Below are 22,500 nucleotides of genomic sequence, written 5' to 3' on the forward strand. Positions count from 1 at the left end.
TATATATATATATATATATATATATATATATATATATATGCATATATATATGTATATATATATATATATATATATATATATATATATATACATACACACACACATGCCCATACATGTATATCCAGTGTGTGTACATATTAATTTAATATAATATATTAATATTATATATTGAAATAATTTATATTTAATAAATGATTAATGTAATTGGATATTAAGAGTTTGTAAAAGTTTGCTTCCTACCTTGTTTACTTCCGTGACAACCTACTTAAAGTTTTACAATCAATCAGAAATACCAAGCAGCTAAAATGCACCAAACATGGATGAGTGTTGAGAGAGAGTTTTTGCATTTTACCCTTTGTGCATTGTAATGGATTTAAATGAGTGTATTTTGGATATTTTTATGTCGCTTGGACTATAATATCCGCAAAGTTCAGTGAACAAGTTGTGTTATGTACGTGTTGACTCTTTGTATTGGTTCCTTTTTTTTTTGTCGGGGTTTTTTTTTGCGGCATAATTAGGGAAGGTTGATTGAAGTGGGTCACATAAGTAAATGCTGTGCTGTAACCACTTTAACACATACTTCAACGTCATTGACTTGATTTACTGAAGTTGTTCACAAGATGGCTTGAAATTTGCACCATACGGATTGTCCAATTTTTATAATTAATTTGGACACTCCCAGTTGGCCAGGTTGCTTATCCGATGCATGCCGTCTCGCAGTCCAAACTAAGGGCCGCACTTAACCAGCAAGCCATAGTTTGAACACCCCTGTTGTAGAACATGCTTTACATTATTAGCTCTGCTAGTAGATTGCACACTACAGTACATATTCAGTACAATTGACCACTAAATGGTAACACCCGAATAAGTTTTTCAAGTTGTTTAAGTCGGGGTCCACGTTAATCAATTCATGGTAAATTCATTGTCTATTAGTTAGTTAGCATCCTAACTCCCATAATTCAGGGTGAGTTTCAATAAAACTTTAAGGAATACGAACAAAATAAGATAAGGGATTATGATGATATTTTGGGGGTAATCAGATCATTTGTACTACGTTGCCTTACTTTTACGTTACAAGCTTCAACTTCTCAGTTTGTGTGTAGTCTGGCTATTCTACATCCACCCACAGAAACAGAGAGTGGATGAATGACAAGAGGGTTCATGTAACAAGTGTTTAGAATTGGCAGTGATGACGATCACCATCTCGATTCAGGATTTTTCCTTAAAGGCCTACTGAAACCCACTACTACCCACCACGCACTCTGTTAGTTTATATATCAATAATGAAATATTAACATTGGAACACATGCCAATACGGCCTTATTAGTTTACTAAATTGCAATTTTAAATTTCCCGGGAGTTTCGTCTTGAAAACGTTGTGTAATGATGACGTGTACGCAAGACGTCACGCGTTTTTAGGAAGTATGAGCGCTGCGCACACACACAGCTAAATATCGTCTGCTTTAACAGCATAATTATACAATATTTTGGAGATCTATGTTGCTGAATCTTTTGCAATTTGTTCAATTAATATTGGAGAAGTCACAGTAGAAAGATGGAGTTGGGAAGCTTTAGCCTTTAGCCACACAAACACACGGTGATTCCTTTTTTATTTTATTTCCGGAGGTGAAACATTCCTATGGATCAGAGTGCGGTCAAGCCAACATGGATCCCGACCACATGTCAACCAGCAGGTTTCGGTGAGAAAATTGTGGTTAAAAAGTAGCTTCTTACCGGAGAAAAGCTGAGCTTGTGCCGTCCATAGCTGCCGTCGACTCCCCTGAGACACTGCGCGTCAAGACACCCGTGGAGACATCCTTCCGACTATCAGGTAATATTAAACTCACTAAAACACTAGCAACACAATAGAAAGATAAGGGATTTTCCAGAATTATCTTGGTAAATGTGTTTAAAAACATCTGAATCCGTCCCAATGCATTTGCGTTTTTGTTTTTTTTAACTCGTTTTTTTTTTTTTCTAGACCGTCGCTATCAATATCCTCAAACACAAATCTTTCATCCTCGCTCAAATTAATGGGGAAATTGTCGTTTTCTCGGTCCGAATAGCACTTTTTGATGGAGGCTCCCATTAAAATCAATGTGAATATGTGTTAAATGTGTTAGCATACTAGCTTATACTCAAGACGCTAGCTTTATTACATTACGATAGCATGTACAAATATGCATGAAAACACTCCTACAGAAATCACACATGGGATGTCGGTTTAGTAAATAAGAATTGTTTTAGTTATATTGTAAAACTTACAAACGTATTTTGGAGTGATGAATGAAGAACCCATATGACTAGAACGCTACGGACGGCTAGAAAACTGAACCGCTTTTGTACTTCTGGTTGAAAGCTAAGTCTAAACAGAAGGGCACTGGAGCACCTGCATTATGCAAATGCACACAAAATTTGCCAACGTAGCACAAAAAAATAACACACCTTTTCAGTATCTTTGCTTGAGATAGGCGCCAGCGCCCCCCCGCGACCTCGAAAGGGAATAAGCGGTAGAAAATGGATGGATGGATTATTGATGCCAGCAACACGTGACAAAGAAGTTGGGAAAGGTGGCAATAATCACCATCTCGATTCAGGATTTTAGCTAAGGCTAAAACACCTTAGAAGAAAAAATCCATACATTAGCCGCACTTTTTTTGAAGCCGTGGGGTTGTTTCACAGCAAACTTCCTTTGTTTTAGCCGTACAAAATTAGATTAGAATTGCACTTGACGCTAATATGAGTTAAAATTATTTGATTCAAGTTGTATTCTTTTCCTAGCCCTTATATTTATGATGGCAGGCATTAGGACCCAGGGGGGAGCTGCATGTCCTTGCAACTTTGTTCAGCAAAAGCTGCTGAAGTCTACAGAGTTGCGCTCAAAGAAAGTTAAAGTTCAAGTCCCAACAATAGTCACACACACACTAGGTGTGATGGAATTATCCTCTGCATTTGACCCATCCACATGTTCACCTCCTCGGAGGTGAGGGGAGCAGTGAGCAGGAAGATAATGGGTCCCATTTTTATAGTCTATGGCAGGGGTCACCAACCTTTTTGAAACCAAGAGCTACTTCTTGGGTACTGATTAATGCCAAGGGCTACCAGTTTGATACACACTTAAATAAATTGCCAGAAATAGCCAATTTGCTCAATTTACCTTTAATGAATACATCTATATATATACATTAAAAAATGGGTATTTTCATTCCGTTGTACATTTTTTTTCCTTTTACGGAAGGTATTTTGTAGAGAATAAATGATGAAAAAAATGGTTTAAAAGAGGAGAAAACAGAAAAAAAATGAAAATAAAATGTTGAAAGAATAGTTTATCTCTAATTTCGACTCATTAAAAATCAAAATTCAACCAAAAAAAAGAAAAGAAAAATTTGAATCTTTTTGAAAAAATTAAAAAAATAATTTATGGAACATCATTAGTAATTTTTCCTGATTAAGATTGATTTTAGAATTTTGATGACATGTTTTAAATAGGTTAAAATCCAATCTGCATTTTGTTAGAGTATATAACAAATTGGACCAAGCCATATTTCTAATAAAGACAAATCATTATTTCTTCTAGATTTTCCAGAACAAAAATTTTAAAACAAATTCAAAAGAATTTGAAATAAGAATTAAATGATTCTAAAGATGTTCTAGATTTGCCAGAATGTTTTTATTTTATTTTAACCATAATAAGTTTGAAAAAAAAATCACAAATATTCTTTGTTGAAAAAACAGAAGCTAAAATGAAGAATTAAATTAAATTTTATTTATTATTCTTTACAATACAAACAATTATTTTACTTGAACATTGATTTAAAATGTCAGGAAAGAAGAGGAAGGAATTTAAAAGGTAAAAAGGTATACGTGTTTAAAAATCCTAAAATCATTTTTAAGGTTGTATTTTTTTCTCCAAAATTGTCTTTCTGAAAGTTATAAGAATTTATTTAAACAAGTGAAGACCAAGTCTTTGAAATATTTTCGTGGATTTTCAAATTGTATTTGAGTTTTGTCTCTCTTAGAATTAAAAATGTCGAGCAAAGCGAGACCAGCTGGCTAGTAAATAAATTAAATTTTAAAAAATAGAGGCAGCTCACTGGTAAGTGCTGCTATTTAAACTATTTTTAGAACAGGCCAGCGGGTGACTCATCTGGTCCTTATGGGCTACCTGGTGCCCGTGGGCACCGCATTGGTGACCCCTGGTCTATGGTATGAATCGGCCGGGGTTTGAACTCATGACCTTCAAGGCCACTGAGCAGGTTGATGACAGAATTGGGAGCAAATAACTTGTAAGTAGATTTTGTTCTTTTTTTAATTGCTTAACTTCCCTTCCTGTAGATATTTAGTTGCGGGGGTTTCACAAAAAGAAGGAAACATGAAAATATGGGAGAGGAAAGACAAGGGTTCTTCCAGATAAGACAAGGGGAAAAAAGTAAGTCCTGATAAATTCTCTCCTAAAATAAATTAAATCATGATTTCTTGGTACAACTAAAACATTTCTGGGGATTCTATGCGAGCACATTCCTAAAAGCTCCGCTATCTTTCAGTCCTAGTGAGGTCCCTGGTTGTGCCGATAAGCTGGCAGCAGAGGTACAAAGGGTGCAAAATTGATATCAGGGACAAGTAGAACAGTTTGGCAACTCCATTTATGTGCTGGTCTTGTGATAAGCTCTGCTGTGGCACACATTCATTTTTAGTCATGAATTTAACCATGTGTTTATTATGGTATTAGTACTAAAAGTGGGTAAATATACTGTATCATACTGAGAGATGTTTGCACTTTTTTGTACAGTGCCTGGATACATAGTAGAACCCGCTACAGTAGGAATGTGTTGATTACCAATCTAATGACAAACTGCAGAGAAATCCATACGGTTAGTACTATCGTTGCAAATTTTAATTAGCTTAAAACCGTGACTTGGTGCACTTTCAACAACCCACGGTGATCATGCTTATTTCTTGGAGAAGCAGCTAACTTGCACATTGCTAGCTAATTTAAATGCCAACATAAATACAGGACCCTTTTACGTCTTTCAAACTTTGTTAATAGATTTCAGTATGTGTGTATAATTACCGTATTTTCCGCTCTGAAACCTGCGTCTTATAAAATGGTACGCCTATTTTATGGGTATTTCTTTGCTAATAGCCGTGCTGTCAGGAAAACGCTTGGCTGCCGTTTTTGTTACCCCAAGATGCAAGAAACAGGAGGAGGATGAGCAGGTAAGATGACTTTAATTATCATCAAACAAACGAAAAAATTAAGCAGTCTGGCAAACAGAAGTTCCAAACATAGAAATATGATCGAGCACTGAGTAGCGCTCGAGACAAGGCATAAATAGCATACATCAAGCAATCAATGTTTACTTATATAGCCCTAAATCACTAGTGTCTCAAAGGGCTGCACAAACCACAACACAAACCACTACGACATCCTCGGTAGGCCCACATAAGGGCAAGGAAAACTCACACCCAGTGGGACGTCGGTGACAATGATGACTAAGAACCTTGGAGAGGACAAAAGCAATGAATGTCGAGCGGGTCTAACATGATACTGTGAAAGTTCAATCCATAATGGATCCAACACAGTCGTGAGAGTCCAGTCCAAAGCGGATCCAACACAGCAGCGAGAGTCCCGTTCACAGCGGAGCCAGCAGGAAAACATCCCAAGCGGAGGCGGATCAGCAGCGCAGAGATGTCCCCAGCCGATACACAGGCAAGCAGTACATGGCCACCGGATCGGACCGGACCCCCTCCACGAGGGAGAGTGGGACATAGGAGAAAAAGAAAACAAACGGCAGATCAACTGGTCCAAAAAGGGAGTCTACTTAAAGGCTAGAGTATACAAATGAGTTTTAAGGTGAGACTTAAATGCTTCTACTGAGGTGGCATCTCGAACTGTAACCGGGAGGGCATTCCAGAGTACTGAGCCCGAAATGAAAACGCTCTATAGCCCGCAGACTTTTTTTGGGCTTTGGGAATCACTAATAAGCCGTAGTCCTTTGAACGCAGATTTCTTGCCGGGACATATGGTACAATACAATCGGCAAGATAGGATGGAGCTAGACCGTGTAGTATTTTATACGTAAGTAGTAAAACCTTAAAGTCACATCTTAAGTGCACAGGAAGCCAGTGCAGGTGAGCCAGTACAGGCGTAATGTGATCAAACTTTCTTGTTCTTGTCAAAAGTCTAGCAGCCGCATTTTGTACCAACTGTAATCTTTTAATGCTAGACATGGAGAGACCCGCAAATAATACGTTACAGTAGTCGAGGCGAGACGTAACAAACGCATGGATAATGATCTCAGCGTCTTTAGTGGACAGAATGGAGGGAATTTTAGCGATATTACGGAGATGAAAGAAGGCCGTTTTAGTAACGCTTTTAATGTGTGACTCAAAGGAGAGAGTTGGGTCGAAGATAAAACCCAGATTCTTTACCGTGTCGCCTTGTTTAATTGTTTGGTTGTCAAATGTTAGAGTTGTATTATTAAATAGAGGTCGGTGTCTAGCAGGACCGATAATCAACATTTCCGTTTTTTTGGCGTTGAGTTGCAAAAAGTTAGCGGACATCCATTGTTTAATTTCATTAAGACACGCCTCCAGCTGACTACAATCCGCCGTGTTGGTCAGCTTTAGGGGCATGTAGAGTTGGGTGTCATCAGCATAACAGTGAAAGCTAACACCGTATTTGCGTATGATGTCACCTAGCGGCAGCATGTAGATGCTGACGAGTGCAGGGCCAAAGACCGAACCCTGGGGAACTCCACACATTACCTTAACGTAGTCCGAGGTCACATTGTTATGAGAGACGCACTGCATCCTATCCGTAAGATAAGAGTTAAACCAAGGCAGGGCTAAGTCTGACATACCAATTCGTGTTTTGATACGTTCTAATAAAATATTATGATCGACAGTATCGAAAGCAGCGCTAAGATCGAGGAGCAGCAACATAGATGAAGCATCAGAATCATTAGCAATAGATCATTAGTCATTTCTGCGAGGGCTGTCTCCGTAGAGTGATTTGCCCTGAAACCGGATTGAAAGGTTTCACATAGATTGTTAGACGCTAAGTGTTCATTTAACTGCTCCGCAACAATTTTTTCGAAGATTTTTGAAATAAAGGGAAGGTGAGACACCGGTCGGTAGTTTACCATGAGGTCAGGATCGAGGTTAGGTCTTTTAAGAAGAGGATGAATAACCGCTTTTTTGAATGCTAGGGGAACAGTGCCCGAGGAAAGTGATACGTTTATAATATTTAGCACTGATGGACCTAATAATACAAAGAGCTCCTTGATAAGTTTCCCAGGAAGAGGGTCAAGTAAACATGTTGTTTGTTTTATTCCATTTACACGTTGTAACAATTCCTCTAATGTTATTTCCTCAAAACGAGAGAAACTATTTTGGAGGGCAGTATCCGCCGTATATACAATCGTATCAGTGTTAATAGAACCCAGTTGTAGCTGGGACGCATTGTCTTTAATCTCCTTTCTAATGACTTAAATTTTCTTATTAAAAAAATGCATAAAGTCATCAGCTGAGTGGGTGGAGCTACTGGAAGGGGTCCCATGTTGGGTTAGCGATGCTACCGTACTAAACAAAAATTTAGGATCGTTTTTATTAAGGTGGATGAGATTTGAGTAATATTTAGCTTTAGCTAAGGTAAGCATGCGTTTATAAGTTATTAAACTATCACTCCATGCTTGATGGTGCGCCTCAAGTTTAGTCGTGCGCCATTTGCGTTCCAGCTTTCTACATAATAATTTCTGAGCTCTAGTTTCTTCTGTAAACCACGGGGTACGCTTTTTTGGAGCCTTTTTTAACTTTAGCGGTGCTATGTTATCAATGGTTTCGCGCAGGGCGTCGTTTAAGTTGTTAGTGAGGTTATCAATAGAGCCCACATACTTTGGGAATGGTGCCATTATGGTGCCAACATGCCATACATGTTGATGGGCAGCAGGTGTGGACCAGCTGCCAATCAACAGCAGGTGTGTGAAATGAACAGTGCTCAGCGGAACAAGGAGGAAGTGGAAACCAAAATAAGAGCACTTAATAGGAAGTAAATACAAGAACGAGGAAAATAAACAGAAATGAAGTGACAGATCGTCACACATGCTTTTATTCAACAAATACTTTTCATAGACCACGGATAGAGACATTGAAAAGGTGTGTCAATGTTTGTGCTATGGTGCCAAATGGTGCTGCGGGTTGAACGTCTACAGTATATCCCCCTGTTTAGTGTCTTGAACAAGAAGTGCATGTGCCAGTCCGTCTACTAATTGTCTGAAGCGTTTTTACTCGTATGGTGTCTTCATTCATTACGCCAAGCACTGTTTGTACGTTTTGCAATATAACTAAAACAATTTATATTTATTAAACACTCACATCTGATAATAGTGTTTTCTCATTTAATCAAGCTAGTGTTGTTAGCATTAGTTAATATGGCACATTTATATGTGTATCTATTAACATAGAATGGCATTTTTTTTGTATTGTTTCAGCTTCACAAATTTTTTACTAAATTCACCAAAACTTCACTGTGGTTTTATTTGGTCTCTTTACCTGATTGGAAACCTAGCTTCCGCCGCTAGTGGCTCCATGACGATGACTTCTGTTTTGTTTGATCAACCATTTCACAACGTTTGGAAACAGTTAAGGTATGTGAATAAACATTTACAAAATAATTCTGTGTAAAAAAAACGATTTCACAACGTATGTATCGATAGTCTAGTGTGGCTCGAGTATGGAAAAAAAAATTTTCTCCAAATATTTAGTGGGTGCGGCTTATTTACAGGTGTGTTGTATAGTCCAGAAAATACAGTACTTTTTAGAGCATATTAAACAATACCGTGATAATAATAACCATGATAATTTTGGTCATAATCACTAAGGGTGTGCATCTCTACCTTAAATGGCGATCCAATATGATTTTTCGATACATGGGTGACGATGTGATTCACTAACAATATTTTTTAAAACATTACAATTCGATACGTTTCGATGTGGTTCAATGTGATGCGATACAATTTGATTCAATACAGATGGAAGCTTTGCACGGTGAAAAGAAAATTCAACATATCATGTATTATTTCTGAACAATGCCACGTGTTTATTTTTTAAATAGACACATACAAAAAGGCGGTTTCTGTATTAATTATGAGCAAATAGTAAAACTATGGAGCCAGGACACTGGCAGTAAGATTTAGTATCGAAAAAAAAATTACATCGTAGAAAAAGTTGTATTGGCACTGAAAGAAGTTTTGGCAACAAATAAATACAAGCATTGAAATAACACAATATTTTTGGTGGATGTTTTCGATGCCAATATTCATATTTTTCAACACTTTTGTTGTTTTTGTGTGTTTCAGAGGTTTTTATGATTGCTTCTCTTTTATACGGTTGGGTTTTTTTTGTTTATGGTTTCAAAATAATGGCAGTTTTTTAGCGTGAGGGGCGGGTGCCTGTGGGTGGGGCTTACAACAAGTTACCCGGAAGCAGTTTTACCGGACTTGGGCATGCAAGTAAAACACCTTAGAAGAAAAAAGGAAGACCAAGGGTGTCTACATTAAGATTAAAAAAGTTTTAAAATATGAAATTATAAAGCAAAATTAGTTTTTTACATGTATCTTGAGTTGCAAGTGCTGCTGTTGTCCTGTTAAGAGAGACATCTTGTATTTGTAGACATGATACAGTAACCTACTTTAATACTCTTTGACGACTTCGCAAATCACTCAGGTAAACTTTTATTGCTTTTAGAGGATTTATTATATCAGAGCTTGTTTTTTTTTAAAATAAAATGGAACAACCTAGTCAACATTCACCTTTGCTCACTTGATGATGTACTGTAGTTGGATGTCCTCATAGGCCTACTAAAATGAGATTTTTTTATTTAAACGGGGATAGCAGGTCCATTATATGTGTCATAATTGATCATTTTGCGATATTGCCATATTTTTGACTAGAGAACATCGACGATAAAGTTCGCAACTTTTGGTCGCTAATAAAAAAGCCTTGCCTTTACCGGAAGTAGCAGACAATGACGTCACCGGCGTGAGGGCTCCTCACATCCTCACATTGTTTATAATGGGAGCCTCAAGCAGCAAGAGCTATTCGGACCGAGAAAATGACAATTTCCCCATTAATTTGAGCGAGGATGAAAGATTCGTGGATGATGATATTGATAGCGAAGGACTACAAAAAAAATAAAAATAAATAAATAAAGTTTTTAAAAAAAGGCGATTGCATCGGGACGGGTTCAGATGTTTTTAGACACATTTACTAAGATAATTCTGGGAAATCCCTTATCTTTCTATTGTGTTGCTAGTGTTTTAGTGAGATTAAATAGTACCTGATAGTGGGAGGGGTGTGTCCACAGGTGTCTTGACGCCAGTCTCTGAGGGAAGTCGACGGCAGCTGCATGGACGGCGCAAGCTCAGCTGATCTCCAGTAAGAGGCGAATTTTTACCACAATTGTCTCACCAAAACCTGCCGGTTGACAAGTTGTCGGGAACCATGTTCGCTTGACCGCTCTGATCCATAGTAAAGCTTCACCTCCGGGAATTTTAAACAAGGAAACACCGTGTGTTTGTGTGGCTAAAGGCTAAAGCTTCCCACCTCCATCTTTCTACTTTGACTTCTCCATTATTAATTGAACAAATTGCAAAAGATTCAGCAACACAGATGTCCAGAATACTGTTTAATTGCGTGATGAAAAGAGATGACTTTTCGCTGCAAATGGTGCTGCGCTAATATGTCCCCTCCAACCCAGCACGCGTCATCATTCCGCAACGTTTTCAACAAGAAACTCCGCAGGAAATTTAAAATTGTAATTTAGCAAACTAAAAAGGCCGTATTGGCATGTGTTGCAATGTTAATATTTCATCATTGATATATAAACTATCAGACTGCGTGGTGGGTAGTAGTGGGTTTCAGTAGGCCTTTAAGGCAGGAAATTAATCACAATAGTGGTATTTTCAGCACATTGTTTATACAAGTCAAAATAATACTTGACAATGGAATATAATACAATCATACACACAATAAGACATGAGTCAAACTATATAGGTGTGAACGTAGAAAGAAAAAAAAAGATTATATGTAAGGTTTCACTTCCAATCACTGAAAAAAGTTTCGAGCATGAAGTTGTCTCCACAGCCGGGATATGAGGCTCCCTCCCGGGGCTACAGGAGGAAGAACCGCTGGAGGTCACTCAACATTACGATCGATAGTCAAAGTCTTGTATTTTAACACAAATTGGTTACTCATATCACACCAAGCTTTACATGTCTGGTATTAAATATTTTAAATGAATTAATACGGCTTCATTTACGTTTTAAATAGCTCTTTTCTCTCTCTGAGTGGAAATTTTAGAAAGTATTGTTCTATATGCAAATTTGCCAAATGTTACGGCTATATCTTGACACAAACATATATAATTAAAAAAAATACATAATTAATTTTTGCATGGCTTATACTACATCCTCAATGTATGGCTAGGTTGACACAAAGATATCATATAACTTTTACACTTGATTAGACGCCATCGATTGTCCTTTCTTCTTCTACGGTGATTTTACAATCCAGGCACCCGCCTACTGCTAAAAATAAAAAATAAAAATAAACAAACCGTAAAAAAAAAGAGAAGGATCATAAAAACCTTTGAAACACACAAAAACAATAAAAGTTTACAAAGATACGAATTTTGGCATCAAAAACCTCCACCAAAAATATTGTATTTTCCTATGTTTGGATTTATTTGTTGCTAAAACTTGTTTCTGTGCCAACACAGCTTTTTCTAGAATGTCGTTTTTGTTTTGATACCAAATATTTCGTGCAGTGTTCTGGCTGCATATAGAACTATCATCTTCAATGCATTGCAATCAATAAACTTAAGGAAAAGAAAAAATGTGAGAATTAAACATGCTAATTATGATTAAAACTGTAAATTAATGTTCTTCTGTTGATTTTTAGTTTATCAAACTTGATCAAAACACTGAAAGGTTGCGATATTCTCAAACAAACCAAATCTATTGACTGGCTCATCAACATGAACGATAGGTTTGTTTTTATTTGAAGCGTGACAGTGATGAAACATTTAAATCTCAATCAAGGCAGAAACAGCAGCAGCTTTGCACAGAGTGGGTGTGCATCTCCTCTTTGCTCTGATGAAAATGGAATGGACTTCATCGTCATTGCACTTATAAAAGTACAAAAAAATGTGTTTTCAGTACAAGCTTTCTAAGAGCAGACATTCAGTAGACAGCATGTGAGGAAAGGCTCACAGCAGTACTGCTTGTACGTTGAGGACATTGGAGTATTATGCACTTTCATGTCCCCAAAACATCCCCCAAAAAAGTTGCTAGAATCGTCGCTAGTCTCTTTTCAGAAAGAAAGTCACGAAGAGGAGTCGGAAAGATTCTAGATTTAGCAAGAAAGTTGACATATGTGCCTTCCGTGGTTGGCTAGATTTTGGCACAATAATTTATGGATTGGTATGTGATTGGTTCTTTCTGTAAGTCAATCAGAATTACTGTCTGTCATGTTGCTCTGTTGTTTTCAGATGATGCGAGAATGGTACTCTCGTATTACCTCATCACAAGTCTCGCAAGATTAGAGCTGCCATAATTTGTATCAGATCTCCATCAACCAATTCATGACTTTCCAACCGGACATCGACTGAGCCATATTAAATATAGATCAATCCAGAGGCTCGTAAAAACGATGTGTTTATATCTCTAAAGTTAAGATCGGTTATTGTTTTTTACAGATTAATTATTACACCCCTAATAATAACCATGGTATAAGAAATGAAATGTTCATACACACTGATGTATAGTGTAGTTCTACAACACTGCTAAATACAACCACATTATTCTGGGGTAAATCCAAACAGAGCATTACTACATTTTAAAATCAGAATTTGTCATCCAGTTTTTGTTTGACATCTTTCTGTGTGTGTGTGTGTGTGTGTGTGTGTGTGTGTGTGTGTGTGTGTGTGTGTGTGTGTGTGTGTGTGTGTGTGCGTGCGTGCGTGCGTGCGTGTGTGCGTGCGTGCGTGCGTGTGTGTGTGTGTGTGTGTGTGTTCCCGTATTTCTACCCTTCTTGAGACATCAACAAGGAAAAGTACCTTCCATATGAGGGTTGGTGAACAAGTTAGGAGCGAGATCATGGTCCAAATACAGAAAACCATTGCATCCAACAGAAAGCCAAATACTAGTGTCCGTGAACATTGCTCCAAAGTCAGGATTTTTTTGTTGATTTAATGTGCATACAAAAGTAAACACTGACAGGTGCAAAGGCAGCAATGTATGATAAAACAAGACTGCAGCTAAAGAAGGATTTCCCTATTCCTTCTCCGAAAAAACCCTCCAGGTAAACTGCTCATTTTACGACTTCCAGTGCTGATGTAAGACAACTCGCGTCCCATATGGTGGCCATTAGCAGTTAGCTTCTACAGCTGGGTTGCCCCAAATGTGTCATCGGTCTTTGAAGTGCACCCCGTCTGGCCAACATATGCATTGAAATATGCCCCACCTTGGCCAAAATGAATTAAAAATTAATAAATAAATATGTATATAGAGACATACTGTAATAACTTGGAGTTAATTATGAAGAATTAAAACCAATTACTTAATTTATTTTTATTTTTTTTTAATTAATAAAAAAAAGTACGTATATGTTATTAGTGTTGTTAATGAAAATATTTACATATCTTGAAAGGGTGGTCCTAAAGAGGTAGGCATTTTTCGGAGGTCTCAAGAAGGTAACAAATACAAGAATGTGTGTGTGCGTGTTAAAGTTAAAGTTAAAGTACCAATGATTGTCACACACACACTAGGTGTGGTGAAATGTGTCCTCTGCATTTGACCCATCCCCTTGATCACCCCCTGGGAAGTGAGGGGAGCAGTGGGCAACAGCGGTGCCACGCCCGGGAATCATTTATGGTGATTTAACCCCCAATTCCAACCCTTGATGCTGAGTGCCAAGCAGGGAGGCGATGGGTCCCATTTTCTTATAGTCTTTGGTATGACTCGGCCGGGATTTGAACTTCCAGCCTACCGACCTCAGGGCGGACACTCTAACCACTAGGCCACTGAGTAGGTTGTAGGTGTGTGTCCGTGTGTGCGTGAGTGCGTGTGCGCGTGTGTGCGTGTGCGTGTGTGTGTGTGTGTGTGTGTGTGTGTGTGTGTGTGTGTGTGTGTGTGTGTGTGTGTAATGTAATTTGTTTACAAAATCCCAGTAAATGGCACAGTATGTTGTAGGTTGGATTTATGCTTTTCTGTCCTCCCATACAGTAAATCCAAAGCAAGACACAGTGTCTCAGTTTTTCACCGGAGCTTTTCAACAACATTCTAAAATTGTATTCAATAAAATAACTTTTATCAGTCCAGGTTTTCAGTGTTATTCTCTGTAGGGAAAGGTGGGAAAAAGACAGCGTAAGAGAGCACCCAGCACAGGGGCGTCACTAGACCTAATACTGTACTGGGGCACACCTGGGGCACAAATAATTCATGTGAGCGTGCAAAGCGCACAAGCAAAAACATTATTAGCACTTGTTTATCATAAAAAATACATAAATAGTGCTTTAAACTATGAAATCATATCAGATTATGTTGTATGGATCTTTAATTAACCACCTGAAATTAACTAATGCATTTGACCTACTTGTGCACTTTTTTACTCCAGACTTCTAAACTGCTACTGGTAAAAGCAAAAAGGAAGAGCAATGAATCTTTTTGAAATACATATTGCAGTAATCATCTGCAAATTTAACATCTACAAAAGTAAAACAAAAAATAAAGCACACCTACATCTCTGGGTTCTTTTATATTATTTAATTTCCATTTATGGCAATGTGGCTAATCCTATTTCAGATACACAAAACTATAAAATATACACAAAACAATAAAGCCACAGTAGTAGAATAAATGAACAACTGTTGTGTGTCTGTTCAGGGAATCATTTTCTGAGAATTAAACTGTAACGTCTCCTTTTCATTTTTGCAAAGTGGTCAATCACTCTGGACAGACATGGAAATATTACAGTAACTGTTATACAGTTGACCAGTGGTTCCCAACTGCTGGGTCGTGACATAAAAGTGGATTGTGTGTCATTTTCAGTGAGTCGCAGTCACATGTGTGCATGGAAAAAAAAAAAAGTTTAGGGAGAAAAAAATCTAATTGTGGTAACAAAACCATGATATTTTTAGCCATTTTTCTAGTGACTATTAGTGAGTATTTTAGCAAAAGGCAAACCGACTATCAAGTTGGAGGAGGACTCAGGACAGACATGGAAATATATTTTTTAAAAATCTAAATGGGGCAACAAAACCTGATATTTTCAGCCATCTTTCTGAAAACAAATACAGAAATGTTACTATTTTTTCTGGAAACAAAACCAGATGCTTTAGCTGTAGCCATTTTTCTGGTGACAAAACAAGATTATTTTAGTCAAAGTCACACCGATTAACAAGACAAGTCTACTGTGCTATTTTTCTGTGAAATAAACTTAAATGATTAAAAAATTTGGCTCACGACTTGATGATATAGAAAAATGTTTTTCTTCCTGAAGATAAACCATTTGAGAAGCACTCAACTCACACATGCTTACTCCAAATCATCATTGATGCAGAACCAGCAGACAATAACCAACATTATGTTTCATGTTCATTGGAAATTCCCCCGACAGCTCGTACAGCAAACGAATATGTTTGTTTCGATACAAGGAATAACCTTAGCTAACTTAGCATCAACTTAAGACAATGATGTTGCTTGGCTAGCTAGGACTTCACTTACATCTCTCATTCCTCCTTCTTCTCTGCTGCGGGCGAATAACTTTCTTAAATCCATCTGGAAGTTACAGTTTGAGTCAAATCAAAATCAAAATATTGTAATTAACAAATTGTTGTTGGCTAACGTCACCTACCTCACGCAGTGATTCGAATCCCTCCTCTCTCTCTCTCTCTCTCACTCTCTCTCTCTCTCTCTCTCTCTTTCTCAACCGAAGTCTCGATCCACACGTGAATAAATTACCATATTAAGTAGCCATGTGCTCACGTTTTCGTGGACTGAATACAGTAGCAATCAATTACCATACTAAGTAGTATGTGTGCTGTTGTCTATGTTGTGTAGACTTAAAACTCTGAAGCGTTTTTTTTTATTGGTGAAATTTTTACTGGGGCACTGCAGATCAACAGTGGGGCACGTCCATCCATCCATCCATCATCTTCCGCTTATCCGAGGTCGGGTCGCGGGGGCAGCAGCCTAAGCAGGGAAGCCCAGACTTCCCTATCTCCAGCCACTTCGTCTAGCTCTTCCCGGGGGATCCCGAGGCGTTCCCAGGCCAGCCGGGAGACATAGTCTTTCCAACGGTTCCTGGGTCTTCCCCGTGGCCTCCTACCAGCTGGGCGTGCCCTAAACACATCCCTAGGGAGGCGTTCGGGTGGCATCCTGACCAGATGCCCGAACCACCTCATCTGGCTCCTCTCGATGTGGAGGAGCAGCGGCTTTACGTTGAGCTCCTCCCGGATGGCAGAGCTTCTCACCCTATCTCTAAGGGAGAGCCCCGCCACCCGGCGGAGGAAACTCATTTCGGCCGCTTGTACCCGTGATCTTATCCTTTCGGTCATGACCCAAAGCTCATGACCATAGGTGAGGATGGGAACGTAGATCGACCGGTAAATTGAGAGCTTTGCCTTCCGGCTCAGCTCCTTCTTCACCACAACGGATCGATACAACGTCCGCATTACTGAAGACGCCGCACCGATCCGCCTGTCGATCTCACGATCCACTCTTCCCCCACTCGTGAACAAGACTCCTAGGTACTTGAACTCCTCCACTTGGGGCAGGGTCTCCTCCCCAACCCGGAGATGGCACTCCACCCTTTTCCGGGCGAGAACCATGGACTCGGACTTGGAGGTGCTGATTCTCATTCCAGTCGCTTCACACTCGGCTGCGAACCGATCCAGTGAGAGCTGAAGATCCCGGCCAGATGAAGCCATCAGGACTACATCATCTGCAAAAAGCAGAGACCTAATCCCGTGGCCACCAAACCGGAACCCCTCAACGCCTTGACTGCGCCTAGAAATTCTGTCCATAAAAGTTATGAACAGAATCGGTGACAAAGGACAGCCTTGGCGGAGTCCAACCTTCACTGGAAACGTGTCCGACTTACTGCCAGCAATGCGGACCAAGCTCTGACACTGATCATACAGGGAGCGGACTGCCACAATAAGACATTCCGATACCCCATACTCTCTGAGCACTCCCCACAGGACTTCCCGAGGGACACGGTCGAATGCCTTCTCCAAGTCCACAAAGCACATGTAGACTGGTTGGGCAAACTCCCATGCACCCTCAAGAACCCTGCCGAGAGTATAGAGCTGGTCCACAGTTCCACGACCAGGACGAAAACCACACTGTTCCTCCTGAATCCGAGGTTCGACTATCCGGCGAAGCCTCCTCTCCAGTACACCTGAATAAACCTTACCGGGAAGGCTGAGGAGTGTGATCCCACGATAGTTGGAACACACCCTCCGGTCCCCCTTCTTAAAGAGAGGGACCACCACCCCGGTCAGCCAATCCAGAGGTACCGCCCCCGATGTCCACGCGATGCTGCAGAGTCTTGTCAACCAAGACAGCCCCACAGCATCCAGAGCCTTAAGGAACTCCGGGCGGATCTCATCCACCCCCGGGGCCTTGCCGCCGAGGAGCTTTTTAACTACCTCAGCGACCTCAGCCCCAGAAATAGGAGAGTCCACTACAGATTCCCCAGGCACCGCTTCCTCAAAGAAAGACGTGTTGGTGGGATTGAGGAGGTCTTCGAAGTATTCCCTCCACCGATCCACAACATCCGCAGTCGAAGTCAGCAGAACACCATCCGCACCATACACGGTGTTGATAGTGCACTGCTTCCCCTTCCTGAGGCGCCGTATGGTGGTCCAGAATCGCTTCGAAGCCGTCCGGAAGTCGTTTTCCATGGCTTCCCCGAACTCTTCCCATGTCCGAGTTTTTGCCTCCGCGACCGCTAAAGCTGCACACCGCTTGGCCCGTCGGTACCCGTCCACTGCCTCCGGAGTCCTATGAGCCAAAAGAACCCGATAGGACTCCTTCTTCAGCTTGACGGCATCCCTCACTGCTGGTGTCCACCAACGGGTTCTGGGATTACCGCCACGACAGGCACCAACAACCTTGCGGCCACAGCTCCAATCAGCCGCCTCGACAATAGAGGTTCGGAACATGGTCCACTCGGACTCAATGTCCCGCACCTCCCTCGTGACATGTTCAAAGTTCTCCCGGAGGTGTGAATTGAAACTCTCTCTGACAGGAGACTCTGCCAGACGTTCCCAGCAGACCCTCACAATGCGCTTGGGCCTGCCAGGTCTGTCCGGCATCCTCCCCCACCATCGCAGCCAACTCACCACCAGGTGGTGATCGGTAGAAAGCTCCGCCCCTCTCTTCACCCGAGTGTCCAAAACATAAGGCCGCAAATCCGATGACACAACTACAAAGTCGATCATGGAGCTGCGGCCTAGGGTGTCCTGGTGCCAAGTGCACATATGGACACCCTTATGTTTGAACATGGTGTTTGTTATCGACAAACTGTGACGAGCACAAAAGTCCAATAACAAAACACCACTCGGGTTTAGATCCGGGCGACCATTCTTCCCAATCACGCCTCTCCAGGTTTCACTGTCGTTTCCAACATGAGCGTTGAAGTCTCCCAGTAGGACAAGGGAATCACCCGGAGGAGCACTTTCCAGTACTCCCTCGAGTGTACCCAAAAAGGGTGGGTATTCTGAACTGCTGTTTGGTGCGTAAGCACAAACAACAGTCAGGATCCGTTCCCCCACCCGAAGGCGAAGGGAAGCTACCCTCTCGTCCACTGGGTTGAACTCAAACGTACAGGCTTTGAGCCGGGGGGCAACCAGAATTGCCACCCCAGCCCGTCGCCTCTCACTGCCGGCAACGTCAGAGTGGAAGAGGGTCCAGTCCCTCTCGAGAGAACTGGTTCCAGAGCCCTTGCTGTGCGTCGAGGTGAGTCCGACTATATCCAGCCGGAACTTCTCTACCTCGCGCACTAGCTCAGGCTCCTTCCCCCCCAGTGAGGTGACGTTCCACGTCCCAAAAGCTAGCTTCTGTAGCCGAGGATCGGACCGCCAAGTGCCCTGCCTTCGGCTGCCGCCCAGCTCACAATGCACCCGACCTCTATGGCCCCTCCTATGAGTGGTGAGCCCATTGGAGGGATGACCCACGTTGCCTCTTCGGGCTGTGCCCGGCCGGGCCCCATGGGAACAGGCCCGACCACCAGGCGCTCGCCATCGTGCCCCAACTCCGGGCCTGGCCCCAGAGCGGGGCCCCGGTGACCCACGTCCGGGCGAGGGAAATCTGGGTTCATTTCGTTGTAATTCCATTGAAGTCTTTGAGCTGCTCTTTGTCTGATCACTCACCTAGGACCTGTTTGTCTTGGGAGACCCTACCAGGGGGCATGAAAACCCCCAGACAACATAGCTCCTAGGATCATTGGGACACGCAAACTCCTCTACCACGGTAAGGTAGCAGCTCAGAGAGGAGAGTGGGGGGGCACGTGCCCCTGTGAAATATGCCCCTGGCCCAGCAAGGACAGAAAGGAGAGTTAAATTGCAATATCAGAAAAAAAAAGCCTATTGAAACGGGCAAGGATCTGCTGGTGCATAAGAGTTTTACATTTACATTTGCCCTTAAAAGCTGCCCGCCTTCCTGTCACCTTCCTCTCATTTCCCCCAGTAAGCATACTTGCCAACCCTCCCGGATTTTCCGGGAGACTCCCGAAATTCAGCGCCTCTCCCGAAAACCTCCGGGACAAATTTTTCTCCCCAACATTTCCCGAAATTCAGGCGGAGCTGGAGGCCACACCCACTCCAGCTCCATGAGAACCTGACTCAGCAATGTTATGACCCTTTTAAACAGGACAATACTGCCATTTACTGTAAGTAGAATAGAATAGAATGTACCTGTAAATATATTCTACATATATTCTACATTTAAGTGCACTCAAGGAACACGCTATAGGGAGTTTGTTCTGAAGCCCACTGTAAAGAGACGTAACTTCATCACGTCACCTGGTTATTGACTCCAACCCAATATATTACACCGTCGACGAGCAAAATGAAGAAATACGCTTGCAGGTTCCAGAACGATTTGAAACAAGAATTTCAGTTTATCCAGGAGAGTTTGAAGGGGAAGGGGTATGTTGCCTGTAAATTTTGTAGAACTGACTTCTCCATTGAACACGGCAGCCGAACGGATATACTCAGCCATGAACGGTCAGCGAAGCACAAAGCGTCTGCAGCGCAGCATCGTTCACAACCCAGTATCATGGGCCACCTCGCAAAATGGAGACCCGATGGTGTAACTTATGCTGAGACAAAGATGGCTATGCTGATAGCTGGAAGCAACATCCCGTTCTCATTTGCGGATGTCTACAACAAATCCGTGATATACGTTCCCGGATTCAGAGATCGCTCGGCAATACGCAAATGGCAGAACAAAGGTTACTCAAATAGGGAAAGGTAAGTGTTGTTGTTTTTTTTTTAGTAACCAGCAAGCACAGTACAGTTAGTAGAACAACTGTGTTTTTATTACTGTGTATTTGATAGGTGCCGTCGGAAATTCAACTATTTCTTTTATTTTTATATATATATATATATATATATATATATATATATGTATATAATAAAATAAATATATATAGCTAGAATTTACTGAAAGTCAAGTATTTCATACATATATATATATATATATATATATATATATATATATATATATATGAAATATATATGAAACACCTCCGCCCTGCCCCCGACCACGCCCCCCCCCACCCCCCACCCTCCACCTCCCGAAATCGGAGGTCTCAAGGTTGGCAAGTATGCCAGTGAGGTTTGTCTCCTTTCTGCTTCGCTTCCCTAACATTACAACCCCCACTTTCACATCTCCCACTACATGGTGTAATTCAAATAATTGCTCATACGGACTTGAGAAAATTGTATTTCTCATTTCACTCAGGTTCCTTGATCCCACCATTTTCTTTCTGCACCTTCTTCCCATTAAATGAAAGTCGCGAGGCCTGGATTTTTCTGCTTGTATTTTTTTTGTTTGTTTTTTTTTGTCCTGCCCATCTTCTCAGGCAAATCATATAGTTAATGTAGATGCCCATATCAGCTGTTCAGATTTACTTGACAAAAGAGACGTGTAGGATACTTCTCTTGTTGCCTTATTTGAATTTGACTTTATTAGATGTATTCATATTATCATTTGGTGCAGCCGGGCCGGAGCAGGAGGGGATAGAAAGAGAAAAAAAGGAAGACTGAGGGGGAAATTGTGGGGATAAGATCGAGGGGGATTAGACAGAGAGACAAAAACAACAAAAGCAAACACAACAATAACAACAAAAACAACAACAATAGAACAACACCAGCAATACGATATGTACAAGTATGATCGTAAAAGTGATAGCAAAGAAGCAGTTAGTGAAATAAATAATAATATAGAAATGACAATGAGCATTTTTACACTACAACTGGAGCAATACAAATATCCATAGAAAAAGCGCTATTGATTATGAACAATACCAATAGTTTACCTCTATTATCAACAATACAGAAATCGGAGGTCTCAAGGTTGGCAAGTATGCCAGTGAGGTTTGTCTCCTTTCTGCTTCACTTCCCTGACATTACAACCCCCACTTTCACATCTCCCACTACACGGTGTAATTATAATAATTGCTCATAGGGACTTGAGAAAATTGAATTTCTCATTTCACTCGGGTTTCTTGATCCCACCATTTTCTCTCTGCACCTTCTTCCCATTAAATGAGAGTCGCAAGGCCTGGATTTTTCTGCTTGTATGTTTGATGTGTGACAAACTACTCCCACATATGTTATATAATTATACGATTACTGTAAATCATGCATTCTATTGTAGATCTCTCTTTTAATACATTTGTATTCCAATTAAAAAACCTAATTGATTAGTGTAATCATTTCTCAATTGAGGACTGGATTCCTGGTCATACTTCAAGTTTGGTTGCAAACATGAAATTACAGGCCAATCCACCTGAATGTTGAATTTCCAATAGACTTATGACTACGAGCAAGCAGTCACCTAGGTCGGGGGTCTTTAGCACCACCCTAGTGGCTCCTTGGAGCTTTTTGAGGAATGGAAAAAGATGACGAAAAAATATATTTGTTGTTTTAATGATGTTTCTGTAGGGGGACAAACATGACACAAATCTTCCTAATTGTTAGAAAGCCCACTGTTTTGTCCACCAAATGTTTTATGCAGTGCGTGAATGCCTAAACGTGAGCTTTGTTGATGTTATTGACTTGTGTGGAGTGCTAATAATCAATGCTAGCATGCTATTAAGGCTATCTGTGTGTACAGTATGTATCGCATCATTATGCCTTGTTTGTAGGTATATTTGAGTTAATTTAATTTCCTTTAATTATGTCCTCTGTGTATTTAACTTATATGT

At 40.8% G+C, this 22,500-nt stretch overlaps 1 protein-coding gene across 1 annotated transcript in view; it reads right to left on the bottom strand.

Moving 5' to 3' along the window:
• Positions 1–22,500, bottom strand: part of b3gat2 (beta-1,3-glucuronyltransferase 2 (glucuronosyltransferase S)) — a 206,290-nt gene that overhangs the window by 131,481 nt on the left and 52,309 nt on the right. The window lies entirely within an intron of this gene.

Source organism: Nerophis ophidion, linkage group LG09 (genome assembly GCF_033978795.1).
Source record: "Nerophis ophidion isolate RoL-2023_Sa linkage group LG09, RoL_Noph_v1.0, whole genome shotgun sequence".
Lineage (NCBI taxonomy): Eukaryota > Metazoa > Chordata > Actinopteri > Syngnathiformes > Syngnathidae > Nerophis > Nerophis ophidion.